This window comes from Pseudopipra pipra, chromosome 3 (assembly GCF_036250125.1).
Source record: "Pseudopipra pipra isolate bDixPip1 chromosome 3, bDixPip1.hap1, whole genome shotgun sequence".
NCBI lineage: Eukaryota > Metazoa > Chordata > Aves > Passeriformes > Pipridae > Pseudopipra > Pseudopipra pipra.
Window position 1 is genome coordinate 82,074,742 of NC_087551.1, and position 15,371 is coordinate 82,090,112.

The window sequence follows — 15,371 nt, forward strand, 5'->3', positions numbered from 1 at the left end:
CTGTAGGAGAGTACAAGGACCTGTTCTGCTGACCACCCTGAATCACCTCTCTGCTCCTGCCCACTACATGCAACCCCACTTATAAGCCTCTTGAGTGTCCATGTATTTTCTTCAGTCATAAATGATCTAGAGGTAGCAGCCTGTAAAGTTTTCTTTAGAGTTAACAGCAGACATGCCAGCTAATTCAAACACCCTACATCTCAGTTTTATCACTCATAACTATTGTGTTTAAGCTACTAGATGTTAAAAGTAGGCTAATTTTCATTATATTATGAAAAGATGCATTTAATTAATAGCTTTGTAGTGAATTTCATCTTAAAGAACATAAAAAACCAGAATTAGGTTAATTCAAATACACATCAAAATGTATGTTAAAATCATTTATGAACAAAATGGGCTGATCCCCAGCCTTAGCATCACGTAATGCTGTAGGGCATCGTCACAAGAGAGGATTGACACACCTGCAAGAAGACAAAAGCTGGAGGGGTTGCTCAGCTTTATGCAAGGCAATTTTCCTAGAGCACTTGATCTGTATCTGCTATCCATCTTAACACAAGAAAAAAATATTGTTGCTCTAAAAGCCTTTCTGAGAGCTGTTTGCCTGGGGTGAGCCATAAAAACCAATTAGAGAGCCTCCCATCACAGCTAAAGTACTGAAACAACTAAGGAATGCTGCCACTTTTTAAAATGTCTTTAATTTTGACAATGTGTTTCCTTTTTTATATATATATTTTTTGTAGCCTTGCTTCATTGTTGCACTCTCCTGTGTCCTTATATGAATGTACTGTATCATCTTTACATCCTACCTTGGAATCAAGCTACACACAGGTGAGCTGGTGTGCTGCATGGCACTGTGCTACTGCCAGCTTGGGCACTCACAAAGGCCAGGCAGTCTTTCAGTCCTCAGCACGGTTTCCCAGAGTACTGCTCCAGGGCATGCAGAGGATAACAGGGAGTATTTCCACCAAGTGATACTGCCCAATTTACTAATTATTAAAGTGGGAAGACTGAGTGGAAGAAGCCTCTTCTGGGGGTTGATATTATTGAAGAAAATCCCTGCAGGAGAGTACCAGTGCTCTCGTCTCCCTTTGGGAATCCTCCAGGCTCATAGGGAGGTATCTTCAGTAGTGGAGTCCCTAATCAACCAGCCTAGCTATTTGGTCCTTGTCCTGGCTGTTAGTGAATCTGCTGAAGACACAAGTGGGAGAGAGTACCATCAAGCAAGGGATGGAGGCAGGGAGAGATGCTGATCAGACTCTGCTGCATGAGATGATATGTTATTAGTATGTCCCTGCTGTACTTATTTCTAGTCTTCAGTGAGTGATGAGAAGTTTGGGGAATGCCTGCTTGTTCAGATCCCTCTCTGGAAACCAGAGCAGATATTTGAGAGTATGGCTTCTGCTCATTTACTAAAGACCCATTTAATGTTATATGATGCCATAAAAAGATCCAGGAGAGAGGCCATGTCTTTAATGTAGCACTTTAAAACACTCAGCCACCAGCCGGGTTGGACTGGGACCACCTGGAATTCCTCTTGGCTTAGATTCAATACAGAAATCACCTAAGTTCATTTTGCACCTCTGAGTCTGATGGGCTGTGAGCAAACAGAAGGGGCCAGAGGGCTTGAAAAGCCCAGAGAGAGATGAGCAGAAAGGTTTGTTTGGGTCAGGCTGTCCTAATGTCTGGTCCTTGATACACAGGAACACAAACAGCCTTTTCTACCCAGGAGAGTGAGCAGAAGCACATTCACACACAGCTCTCCCCAAACCCCAAATCACAGCTAGTTACTGGCTTTGCAAGAGTTCATCAAGATGGATGTAGGTTCCTGAGCTGCTTTATTTCGGCTTTGTTTTCAGGTTTTTTTTTGCTATTCAGCTACACTCCTTAATATGTTTCTCAGCCGGATTTCAGCTCTGCTGGCTGACACCTGGATTATTTTTGGTTTTTTCCATTTGCAAAGTTATGTTGATTGCTGGGTAGTCCTTCACTCAATTAGAGGTTGTAAGCATAAGATCTTCAAACTATCTGATACAGTGCTAGAAATGGGAGAGCAGCTTTGCAGACTTGATACCAGTGGAAGCTGCAGGGGGATGCCAATGAGAATTTGGTGGTTTGAGGCATTAAGGTCTGAAGGAGCTTGTGAGCCTTGCTGAGAGCTGAGGCAGAGCCAGCTCAAGCCAGTTTTGTCTATGTAGTCTGTAAGAGTAGGCTGAAACACAAGCCAGAGAGAAGACTGGGTGAGCAAGCTCCAGATCTGGATACAAACTCAGGGCTGAGCTAAATAAGCAGATGCATAATGTATGCCATGCAGAAGCTACTGTGACAGTAAAGGTGTAATTTATGTCAAACAGTATAGATAGAATCATATCATAGAAACATAGAATCAACCAAGTTGGAAAAGACCTCCAAGCTCATCAAGTCCAACCCTTAATCCAACACCGTCGTGGTTACCAGACCATAGCACTAAGTGCCACATCCAGTCTCATCTTAAGAACCTCCAGGCACAGTGAATCCACCATCTCCCTGTGCAGCCCATACCAATGTCTGATTACTCTGTAAAATATTTCTTCCTAATATCCAACCTAAACCTCCCCTGGCAGAGTTTAAGACCATGCCCTCTTGTCCTACTGTTGGTTGCCTGGGAGAAGAGACCAACACCCACCTGGCTACAACCTCCTTTCAGGTAGTTGTAGAGAGTGAGAGATGTTGTATTCTTCTCATTGCTGAGTGCCAGTATTGTGTCAAGAGACACGAAGAAAAAACCAGTTTTAAAGTAGCTCAGCAGTTAAGTATTTTTATTGATTCAAGCCTTTATATCACACACAACAAAGTAGAAAAGCACGATCAGGGAGACAGATGGTAACGAGTCAGCTTCAGCTGAACATGAGTCATTTCATACAAAGGGTTTGGAAACGATGCTGTGATTTTTGCTACTTACCTGTCTCTTTGCTATTGGTGCCTGAGGCACTCTCACAGAAATGGTTCAAAGGACACATTCCATATCCTTGGATGCTGTGATGGAGAGAAGTGATTTCTTCTCAGCAGAAAAAAGTCTTCCAAGGTGAGGAGCTTTAAGTCATGACTCAATACCACTTGATAATCTGCTACAACTATATATAAAGAAAAAAGTGGTCATAGAAGAGGAAAAAAACTAAGTTGTAGACTTTCCTTGAGATCACTCAATGGAGAAAGACGTGGGAGGACATTAGAGAGGGAAGAAGAAATTAGGACCTGAGGGAGACCCAAATGGAAATGTCAGCCCTGTTGGAGCGTGCAACTAACTTCAATGGGGTAAATATATGGTCTAAATATTTAGACGAAGTTTAAGGACATTGATGGAGATACATTTATATGTGGAGCTTGAATGATTGCAATCACCTGAGCTCTGTTTCACCAACTTCAGTTACATTGCAAAGGTTTTTGTTTTTTACGAATAACAATAAAAACCAGATTTTGGCTTTCAATTCCTTTATGTAAAAATAGCTCTTGCATTACACTATAAAATAGAAAAGTTGAACATGAATTTTTTTTTTTACAATATACAACACCTATGAGCATAAACATATTTATTATATACACGACCTGGCTAGTTAACAGACGTTACAATAGCCTACACCCTGTTGACACAATTTTTCAGTCAGTGGGGTTTCTTGTGGTAATGGGCAAAAATGCAAAGTGGAATGAAAAACAAAGCAGAGGCCAAAAGTCATGGAAAGAAAAAGGAGAAACTATCACTTTTCTAACAACCTCAGGGGCTGACCCTGGTACGGCATTACTGGCATAAAGAGTACAAGTATCTTCACTGTCTGCCAGGAGTTTTCTGATATGCTGCAGAAGAGCTACTTGATTGTGCTCATTTGTAGAGTAAAAGCAAGGTCAGTTCTGCAGGGGTACAAAACATTGGAGGATACATCTTGTTTCTCTCATAGGTTCTTTTTTAAAATAAAAAGCAAAATAGAAAGAGCTCATCCTTTCAGCTGAGGAACAAAGTCATTCTGAAATACAAAAAAGCTGCCACAGATTTAACCTCTGATTTTGACCATAACCTTACTTTTGTGGGATTTTGGCAGAAGATCTTTGTATCATCATCAGTGATAACAATGAAATCACTTACGCGTGTCTAGCTATGGATTACAATGCACAGTAACATATAAGACAAAGTTCCAAATAAGGCACTGTATGGGTAGCACAGTTAAACATGGGTCATGCTCCACCGAAAATAAAGTGGAGGTGGAAAACAGATGAATTTAGGTCAGTGCTGCATTAGGTGTCCATCAGGCTCCTGCAGCAAGTCCACAGAATAGGTCTTGTTGCTCCTCAGGGAATAAAATTTAATGTAAATCATGCTGGTTTTCATCTTCATAGTAGAGATTGCCAGCAAGTTGATTTCCAGATGAATGTGTCCTCTTCCTGTCTCACTGACTTTTAACAAATGAGAATAAAGGACCCTTAAAAACAGGATTCCTATATCTTTTTTTTTTTTTTTCCAAATGGGAGCTGTCTGAGTCTTTGTGTACATGTGGATTCATGAAAGACTGTTAACTGTTTTGCGTATGAGGAGCTCCACCAGGTTCAGGTTTCTGCATCCAAAGTCAAATATGAACTAACATGCACACAAGGAATGTTTTTTATTCAGTGGCCAAAATCTTTTATCTAAAGCACCACCAAGCAAGTAAAGCATTTGTTCTCAATTTTCATAGCAAGTTAACAGGGTCAGACTGTTCTTATTCAAAGACTCTTGCCAGATACTACCCTATCAAACAGAATTATTAGAAAGTAGTCAATGACTTCAACATTTACAAATGAAATTATATTATAGACCAAGATCTTACTCTGGATTTGTTTGTGGTTTTTTCTACTGGCTGCTTGTCCATGCAATTTGTGGATCTATCAGGATAGTCATCCTTTTCAATATGTTTTCTTGGATGGGTGGGTGTGTTTATGTGCAGGATAAGAAAATAATTGTTTGTCATTAGCAAAGTCTCTAGATTAGTAAGTATCCTTGTACTACACACAAATGTGGGTCATTGAAACTACTAAGCTCAAAAATGTGTGGTGCTGATGTCTGGTTCAGGGAAAAGGGGTAAATCCTAGGAAAAGCTGCTGTAGACAAGAGGACAGACCCAAAACTTTATTTTGAAGAGAACTGTCCTGTGTTCTTTTATTCAAGTGCTTTTCACTTTATCTATGCAAACAATAAAAACAAATGACTCAGGATAAACCTGGTCAAGGGCTAAGATATATTATCACCTAGAGTCAGAAATGGATGTTCCCACTTAGTAAAACAGAGAAAGACTGGATGCATTGCAGATGTTTTACATCTTGGCAGTGCATCTGTATGAACACTCATTTATTTTAAGGAAATTCTGTTTAAAATAGAGGCGAATGTAAATCTATTCTCTTGTTTTCTCTGGTGGTCTCTATGCTGCATATAGCTGCTTTGTTGTGTGCAGCTCTTCTGGCTGTCTGTCAAACACATACAGATCTCTTGGGGGCACAGATGAAGGTGGAGGAACAAAACACAAGAAAGAGGTATATCGACACTGTGTAACAATTAGCAAAAAATGTACACAAAATGGATTTTTTGCTGATCTTACCAAGAAAGAACAGCAAAGGAGAAACAGCTTGCACAATACCATCTCCAGCAGATATTTCTACCTGAGAAGCTTAAAAATTAGAGAAGATAATGCAACGCTGTAATTTCATCCACTAAAGCAAACATACAGGCCTGTACCAGCACAGCTGCGCTTCTGATGGTTTGAGAGGCTTCCCATGCACTCAAAGGCAGAGAGATGGGTCCAGGGCAAGAACAAGATGGTTCTCTCTGCCTGTGAGACCAGACTCCTTGGGACTATCCCTGCTACAAGATCACAGCCAAGACTGACCTATGACCCTGAACTCCCATTAAACCTCTGAGCTGGTGGACTCCAGCTGCAAGTATCAGTGCCACAAACTTGTACAAAGCAGCAGCCCTGGCAAGCCCCAAAACCACCTAATAGAGTTCATCAAGTAAAAAGGATCATGCAAAGCTGCGTCAGACAGACAGTTTTGTGTAGAGCTGCCCAGTGACCTCCAAGTTGATTAGACAGTTGCTTTCCTTTGAATCATAAAATTTGCTTAAATTTGCTTGGACTGAGGATTTAGAAGATGTGAGAGGGAGAAGAAAGGAGAATTACTCCAGGACAACAGCCAAGTTTAAAACTGAAAGGTGGTAGAGATGATTGAATATAATTCCTGGGAGAATTGTAGGCTGACCTCTGTTCTTGACGAGGCAGTTCAGTAAATCTCCCCTTGATAATGAGGCTCAAAGCTTCAGAGGTTGGAAGGTCCCAGATTTTTGACAGACTCTACTGAAAAAACACCTCTATTTGAAAAAAATTGTTAACAATTACTCCCTGTAAAGGATATGCTTTCATCCACAGATCAAACATATTGCAAGTTACAACCCATTAAAAAGATTCTCTCTGGGCTCCTGTCCAAAATTAATGCCAGCTTTCTCCAAGCATTTGAGCAAACACAACTGCCACCGTCAGTTCTGCCTTCCTGGGGAAAAATCCTCTGATGGTCTGTGGCTGTGTTATTCAGCCAGACACTAACACACGCCTGCCATTTCCTACTGCTGCTTACAAGGTACAACCAGGCTGAACAAAGATGCATGACTAGGAGCTGATTCCCACAGCATGAGGTCTTCTAACCCTGCTCACCTTCCAGGCATTGTGTGGCTCCAAGGGTGAGTTATCCAGCTAGGCTGTGGGTGTGAGACAGGCTAGCTGTGTAAATGCAAGCACAGAAGCAGAAAATGTTCTGGCTCGATTACAACATCTTATGGCAGCACAGTGTCTTTTGGCTTTTCCACCATTGCAGGTGTCCAGGGTTTCCATGAAATTCAGAGGGAGAACAAGGCTGCTCATAATGGGATGGAGAGAGGCCAGCCTGCTTGGAGCAGAGAGCCAAAGTTAATAAGTAGGAAATGTGTAAGAAGGAGGAGGCAAGTCTGAATTCGTGTTTCTTTTGGGAGTGTAATTCCCTTACAGTGGCTGCAGTGCTGTAGCAATCCCTAATAAAGATGTAGTCCTCCAGTCCTCCAAACACCCCTGGGTTTGGATGCTGACACCAATCACAAGGAATGGAGCTAATGAGGGGCTTGTCATCTCTTTGCCACTGCCAAGCAGTCATTAGATAAGTAATTCTGGTGTCAGCTCCAGAAGTGCTTGAAGAAACAGGTAAACATCAATATTGCATTTGCAGATGTCAGGCACCTCAGTGCTGGTAGCTAGCTGAGACATTTGGGTTTTCTCCTAGGAGAGAGCGGAGTTTTAAGAGGGCACTTCAGTTCACTAGATAAAAGAGAGACTTAACATTTCATATCTGGAAAAGATCTAACAGATGTTTACTTTGTACCTCACCAGGGCTGGAATCCCCACTATTTAATACTACTTGGCACTCACAGTGTGCTAGTGAAGGACAAAGTACTGTGCAAATATTAATTAACCTTCAAAGAGTATGACAGGTTCCTTTCTCAGAGGCAAAGAGCCAGAGGGCAGAGATCTTAAACAAGGTCACACACATAGCATCAATGTTGTTTCAATATCCTCTGCTTTGAGAGAAGATCCTCAGGAGGAGGGGAATAACTTGAGGAATGCGGACCTAGTGGGGACTGCTGAAATAACTAATGGGTGAAGAAGGGGAGAAGCCTTTTGCTGAGCCAAGCAAAGAAGAAATGCCTCAGGGCTATTGGAGAACAGGAGTGGGCTACAGATTATGTTCAAGGACAGTAATAGCAGGTGTGCAGATGAGATCAACTCAGAGCAAACTGCTTCCAAAGAAGTGCAGACTCACAGGGATTAAAATAATTGGAAGGTTCCTGAGCTATAGCACCAAGTACAAAGTGTTAAGTTTCACCTCTCTTGGTCAAATAACTGCTCCAGCAGTGGCACTTCAAATGTCAACACTTGCCAATATTTACTGCTGAATGACTAGCTCAGCTAAGGGTCTGGCCCTGAGATGCACATTGTTCCTTTGTGATCAAAAAGGGAAATATGATGGTAAACATGCTGGAAAATATGGTAGGAAATAATTTTAAATGGTGGAAAATGCATATCTTATCCCCTTTCAAACCAGATGATGCAGAATCTAGTTTTAGTTTCACTGGCACTCACTGTGTGGAACTACCATGCAGAGACTTGCAGTACATTGCACAGCAATACTGAACCCACAGGCTTTTAAAGAAGACATGAAAATGCACCTTGAAAGAATGGTAGAATGTATTCCACAAAATGAACTCTTTTTTGTCTTTTCCCTTTTTTTGCCTGTAGAAATATTCTCTCCTGAGATGCTGCTTACCTTTGCACATCTGGTAAGAGACTTGAGAAGAATTTAGTGCAGGTGCCAGTTGAAAAAGTCACTTGCAGTCCTGGGATTACTTCTGACTTCCTACTTTCCTTTTAAAGCAAAGGAATAATGCAACTTTTCAGTACAGTATTACCATGCTGCCCAGAAAGGCAGTTTTAAAACATTCAGCGCCTGAATAACATTTTCAAATAGTTTTTACTGCTTTTTTTAGTATTTGGCCCTGCAAGTTACTGCACAGATAGGAGGTTTATTGAACAGCATCTTACCTGGATAACAGCAATATTAACTATAGTAACCAACTGTCTGTTTTTGTTTGGCTCCCTGCCAAGTCCCCAAGATCCAGCACAAAACCTCTGGCAAAGAGCAAAAGAGAAAAAACTATGAAAAATCCAGACTAGCCGAACTATATTAAAATATATATGTCTTTACCTATAATACAGTTATATACAGTTGAAATACTATACACAATCCCAAAAGGGAAAGGGAAAGGGAAGGGGGGAAAAAGGGACAAAAAAAAGGACAAAACCAAAACAGATATGCACAATCAAAAACTCAGGATCTAGCAAACGAAAGAATTAGCAAAAGAATATCTTACTGCTTTCCTTGGGACAGCAGAAATCACGTTGAACAACTGCTGGCACCCTCCGCCTCCCAAGGTCTCCAAGGCCTCATCAGGCCTCAGTCCCCCACACAGCAGAACAGACTGCAGGGAACCTGCGCCTCCGGAACCACCGGAAGGGAAGAGAGCAAAGGCCTCTCTTCCCTTCTTCTTTATACCCTGGCTTACGTAAAAATCATAGGGAATACTGGGTATATGGCCACTTCCTTGTTTACAAACTGGTCACCAAGGAAGGCCTAGACTAAAACTACCACACCAACTACGGGTTAAGCCTGGTTTTATGGATCTGCCATTTCTCTTTAAATCATTTTACCATTCTGCAGAAATTTGCTTGTTTCTTTTGAATGTCTCTGAATAGCCAACAATTATATATGCAGGCATCAAGGCGAGTATATTCATGGAATAAGGCTGGCAGCCTTTCTTTGAAGGTGGAGGAAAGGTGGCCACTTGCAAAGAGTATTCATAAGAAGTGAAATGACAGTTTTCCTGTCAAGGACAGCAGAACAACTTGGACCTTCTGGCTCTGAGACCGGTTCAAAATTAACAAAACAGAATTTCTTGGAGAACAAAATTGCAAAACACAATGCTGTTAAATAAGAGGTGTAATTCTGCCATATTTTGTTATCTTTACAAACAGCCACTTTATTTACATCAGTGAACTATATAGAGCTTTGAAGACTTTTTGCTTAGGTTGTGGAGTATATTAATGGATCATTCCAATGTATTAATATTGTGGTTTATCAGTATACCAGCTTCAGTACTCAATTTGGCCAGTTCTAGAGCATGATTTCATCGGCTTACTGTACCTTAGTTACTTACAAGTTCTGTACAGCAAGCTCCCTCCTTAAATTAGGGTTCTTCAGCAAATCTTTCTATAAATGAAAATGTAAATTTCAATGTCTGTGCTCAATAAGGTATTGTTAATTCCATTACAAAATTCTACCTATCATAATACCATTTGGGAAAACTAAGCTTATTACTGGAAAATTTAGCTCTTTTTAATTTTTAGTTTTGCATTTGAAAAGTAGGCCATTAAAATGACAGGTGAGTGCTGCAGATTCTAAGTAAACTCCTACCTATAGATACATGGGATAACTTAAAAACTGGAATTAAATCCTTCATAAGGGAATGGTTATAAGACAAGCAGACTTTGCCAAAGTGCTGTTGGTCAGGAATTTCTAAAGCTGAGGGATATCCCTTTTGATAGCTATAAATAACTTCTTATTCAAGATCAAATTCAGGAAAAAACATTATTTTGAGGTACCCTGCTTTGTGGTCCACTGAAGTCACTGAAGTGCTACAGAGAACATAATTTGGCATATGATGTACTTGTAAGTTGATGCTTGCATGTATTTCTTGCCTGACAGTAAGTGAAAGAATTGCAGCTGTACACCTGCAGAATTTTGTTTATTTTCCACTGATGCTAATCTGGGGTGATTACGCTGATACCAATTTGGAGACCCTAATTCTGCAGTAATGTCAGAGCCAAATTTGCCACCCCACTGCTTCGTTCTTAACCATAGTCTTAAACTTCTGAGTACACTGGAAAATGTTATGAGGCATCTGCTGGGTTACTGTAAGTTTGGCACAGAGCGTTTGCCAAAAAGCAGGGCTGTGAAAGAGACTTTAAAAGGACCTTATAAGAACAGGTATCCCCCAGTGATATGGCATTGCTCACACACATTATAAGCTTTGGAGTCTTCCCAGAAACCTAAAGATAATCATGTTGATTCTGGACCCCAGAACTGCCCCCAGTGCCCAGTTGCACACTGGTATCTGAAGCACAAGCAGCTAGAGAGGCTGAGCACACTGCTGATGTCTATGGGTTTGCAGTTTGCAACAATCTTTTAATTTTCAGGCTACATTTCTTTGTGATCAGTTTGTACTTTTTCTTTCACATAAACTGCCCTCCTGCCTCCTTGATGTTTACAAACATGCATTTATATGAAGCAGACACCTGTTCTCTCAGCATTCATTCTTCTAGTGTAAGCAAGGCAAGCAGTTTTAGGGTCTTCTCCTATGAAGACTTTCCACAGTTCCTCACCCTGCAGTAGCTGCTCTTTGTGCCTTTTACAGGTTGAGATCCTCTTTCTGGGGCAGAAATGACCAGCACTGTTTGCTACATTCCCTGTCAGTCATTGCCTGCTCTTTCCAGGTGCATTAATATTTCATGTTGTGCTTGATGCATCAATATATCTATCCCATATTGCAGATGGCTGCTCAAATGTATTGTGAGACTGACTGTACCAAGCTGGGAGCTTTCAGCCATCCTTTGCTCAACTGCTATGTCCTCTCACCTTTTGTATAATTTGGTTTAAGGTGAAAGCAATTTTAGCTACTCCACTTAATTCCATGACCCCTGGGGACTCACTGGGGGATCAAAGGGAGCAAGAAGTAACAAAAGAGCAGGGCCTGTCACGTCTCCTGCTAAAGTAAGCCATGATGGAGATAAGCTATTACCTGTAGCTGTCACCTTTTTTGCCCCTTGGCTGCAGACTCTTCTTCTTAGAATCATGGAATCATAGAATCAGTCGGATTTGAAGGAACCTCTGAGATCATCAAGTCCAACCGTTAATCCACTACTGCTGTGGTTACTAGATCATGGCACTAAGTGCCACATCCAATCTCATGTTAAAAACCTCCAGGGACGGAGAATCCATCACTTCCCTGAGCAGCCTGTTCCAATGCCTGATTACCCTCTCATTAAAGCTTTTCTTCCTAATATCCAACCTAAACCTCTCCTGGCAGAGCTTAAGACCATGCCCTCCTGTCTTACTGATAGCTGCCTGGGAGGAGAGACCAACCCCCACCTGTCTACAACCTCCTTTCAGGGAGTTGTAGAGAGTGATGAGGTCTCCTCTGAGCCTTCTCTTCTCCAGGCTAAACAAATCCAGCTCCCTCAGCCTCTCCTCATAGGACTTGTGTTGGAGTCCCTTCACCAGCCTTGTTGCTCTTCTCTGGACCTGCTCCAGCACCTCAATATCCTTCCTGAACTGAGGGGCCCAGAACTGGACACAGTATTCCAGGTGTGGCCTCACTAGTGCTGAGTATAGGGGAAGAATCACTGCCCTGGACCTGTTTGCCATACTGTTCCTGATACAGGCCAGGATGTCATTGGCCTTCTTGGCCACCTGGGCACACTGCTGGCTCATGTTCAGTTTCCTGTCAGTCCAAACTCCCAGGTCCCTTTCTGCCTGCTCTTGAGGCAAGAGTAGAAGAATACAAGCACTCGGAGCCTCAGGTGTTCCACTTCAGGCTGGTACCTTAGCTGAAATAACTAAAGAAGTCCATTCTACACTACTAGGCTGTAAGCTCTGGTGATTGAACTAAGGATGTTTACCCTGTCCTCCAGTTGCAGCAGAGTAGGAAGGTTTGCTGAGGGGAGAACAACTGGATGCAGTGTCAGCTTCAATTGCCCAGGCCAAAATCAGCACTGAATTTCTGATAGAGCTTGTAGTGGGCCTGCTGTCATCATCATTGATAAAAGAAGAAGTTAGTCCTTAAGCTCAAGTGATGGAGGTCTCCTTTCTGTGACTGAGAGCTCTGTATCCAATCCTGGCCAAAAGCGTTGCCATAAGGAATGTTAGCCTTGGCTGCAGAGAGCAAAAATCTCAGTTACCTTTGAAAATCCAATAAAACCCTCTCTTATTATACAGACAGCAGTTCAATAGATATGTTAGAGTTATTGATTTATCCTTCAACTTCTGATCTGTCCTTCATTTTATTAACCTAACTTTATATCACAGGTTTTATGACTGATTGAAAAATATAATTCTATTTCCATGCACAGGAAATGTTTCTTGTGCCAATTTCCCTAGAAGAGATGAGTGTCCAGTGACACCATCTTTGTGTCTTCACCATCATCTCTGACCACCTGTATCATCCAGAACCTGCTTTTGCCTCCCAATCAAAGAATCAGAGCAATATAAGCAGAAGTGCAGATGTTGAATAACAAATATTACTGTTGCTCACGGGTGAAGAAGAGTATTTGCGTGAACACCAGTAATACTCCGAGTATCTGTTCAGACAAACATTTGCTTTTGTGAATGGTCATAAGCAAGAATACTGGTCAAGCTGAAAAACAGCTGTTTCAAAAATGTAAAAATACGTATTTGGCCAGTTCTATTACTCACGTGTGTTTCTATCACATTTGATCTGAAACACAGAGAATATATTCCCTAGTTGCTATTTCCAATTTCCTGTTTGCTGATGGATTCCTCTTCTGCATGATGGTTTGCTACAGTATATCACTGAAAGATAATGACACATTGCTTAAGCATATTGTATTCTCATAAGAAAACAAAATAGAAAAAAATAGTTTGTACCTATATCTTACTTCTGCTGTCAATCACTAAGACTGATGGACTGTCTTCTGTTTCTTTCTTCATTCATGATGGTGTTTTTGTTCAAATAATTGATTTATCATGTATCTAATTATTCTTTTCTGGTTTTCACCTTGAAAAATATCCATGCCCTGGCTCATTGCTGTAGTATTTGTAGCCAGAATAACACCATAAATCATCTTAAGTTTAAGATCAGACTGGGAAGGTGGAGAAAGGTCTGGATGATTTAAAGATATGTGCAGAAGAGATCTGAAAAATCTTTTCTGCTTTAGAGAAAGATTTTAATTAATAATAAGGCTTTACTGGAATTTCTCTAGAAGGTGGATACTGTGAGCTGTGGAGTTGTTAGAATAACAGTATGCACTGTTTTATGTGTGCAGAACTTTGGAGGTATTTATTGATGGATTTGCACATTGTATTGCCAAGAAAATCTTGTATCAGCTTTAGCTTTGGTGTTCATATTTAAACTCAATGGCTACAGCTGTGGTTAAGTGAGGTATTCAACCGGTATGGAAGCAAAAACATGGCACAGGGAGAGGGGAGGGGAGTCACAGCTTGTCAGAGTCGCGGGGACATGCCAAAAGTGAGAGCTTGGCCATAGGCTGGACCATGGTGGAGACAAGTTGGTTAATAGGGTTTCTGTCTGGCCAGCAGTCTGAGGCTTCTGCTCTGACAACCAGGAGGTTGAGATTTGGACATGGAGTGAAGCGGAGAGATCAAGGGTACAGCTTGCCTGTAATTATATGCCTGTTCAGGGTCTATTTACAATTCCCCTGCTCTGGCTGTTGACACATAATCCTGGTTCTTCCTTGTGGAGGTACCTTCAATAGGACATTAACATAGAAAATGTGATTGAGGAAAGTGGGCATTGATTTCCACTTTCCAGTGAAGTTCAGGCACTTTGGCATCTAGTCTGAACTTCATGGCCATGAAAACTACTGCACTCAATTATTTTAAAGCAAGTTTTGAGTTTATATATATGTATACATAGAGATGATCTTTCAAATACAGCTTTTTTTTTTTAAATGCCCAAGGAGCACAATAAATAAAACAACATGTCATATTGCTTTTTGCATGATAACTTCAGCAATTTCAGACACTTCCATTTTAAAAATAGCAATATATGGGAAAAATAATTAGGTCTAAATTAATTCTTATTATATAATAATATTTACCAATTGCATTTCTGTGAGGAGTACTTGACTGGTCTATGAGGTCAGGTCTCCTTCATATCTGAATTAATATAACATGTTCTTTGTGATAAAGATAGCATTGGAAACCAGATCTTATCCAGTCTTCTAATGTGGTATCCAACTTAGCTGGTCTCCAACATACTAGAAAGTGTGATTTATTAGGCTGATATACATATTCTCAAAAAAGTCTAGAGAATTTCTTCAAATACATTTTAAAATCTGTTTTACTGAGATACTGACATTACCATGAGACGGAAAAAATGTTAGCATTGTCTTTTTAAATTAAGAGCTTGAATACTTAAAATTTAATTTAAAATTAAAAAAAAAAAAAAAAGAAAAAGTCCCATTTGGCTTCAAAGTTTCAGTTAAAGATGTTCAAGCTTCTAAGTTAGCTAAGGTTGTCAAATTTTACTAGATCAACACAGGCTTTTCAAATCTGAGCTTAAAAACATCCTGAGGGAGTAACATTATTGATTGAATGATATCTAGAAAAGTATACTAACACACAGTGAGGAATTGGTGATAACTGCTGCATGCAGTCTTCATGCCCGCAATATGCCCGCAATTCACTTAATATAAGAGAAAATGGCCAGCTGGTCCTGTTGAACTGAAGACAGCAAGCTGTGCTCCCTTGTCATTAAGCTCAGGAAAAACTCCGTTCTTGAAAATTTAACTTTTCAAAATGACTTGAACTTCTGTACTTTTCCACAGATATTTCTATAAATGATTGACTCTTCTAACTGACTGAAACATTTGAAAGAAGTTTTGAGTTGAGGTCAGAAGACATACTTGTTCTCAGAACTTATTTTGCAAATAAGAAAATGTGGCTCATTTTTTAACCTAATGTAAGGTGAAAATAAGACA

General features: G+C 40.6%; 1 long non-coding RNA gene across 1 annotated transcript; it reads right to left on the reverse strand.

Moving 5' to 3' along the window:
* Window positions 1–2,200: 2,200 nt before the first annotated feature.
* Window positions 2,201–9,547, reverse strand: LOC135411901 (uncharacterized). Its single transcript, XR_010429376.1, has 4 exons — window positions 8,948–9,547; window positions 8,619–8,705; window positions 8,344–8,441; window positions 2,201–3,110 (listed from the first exon to the last, which is right to left on the reverse strand). It is a non-coding gene; the product is annotated as an uncharacterized LOC135411901 (long non-coding RNA).
* Window positions 9,548–15,371: the final 5,824 nt, after the last annotated feature.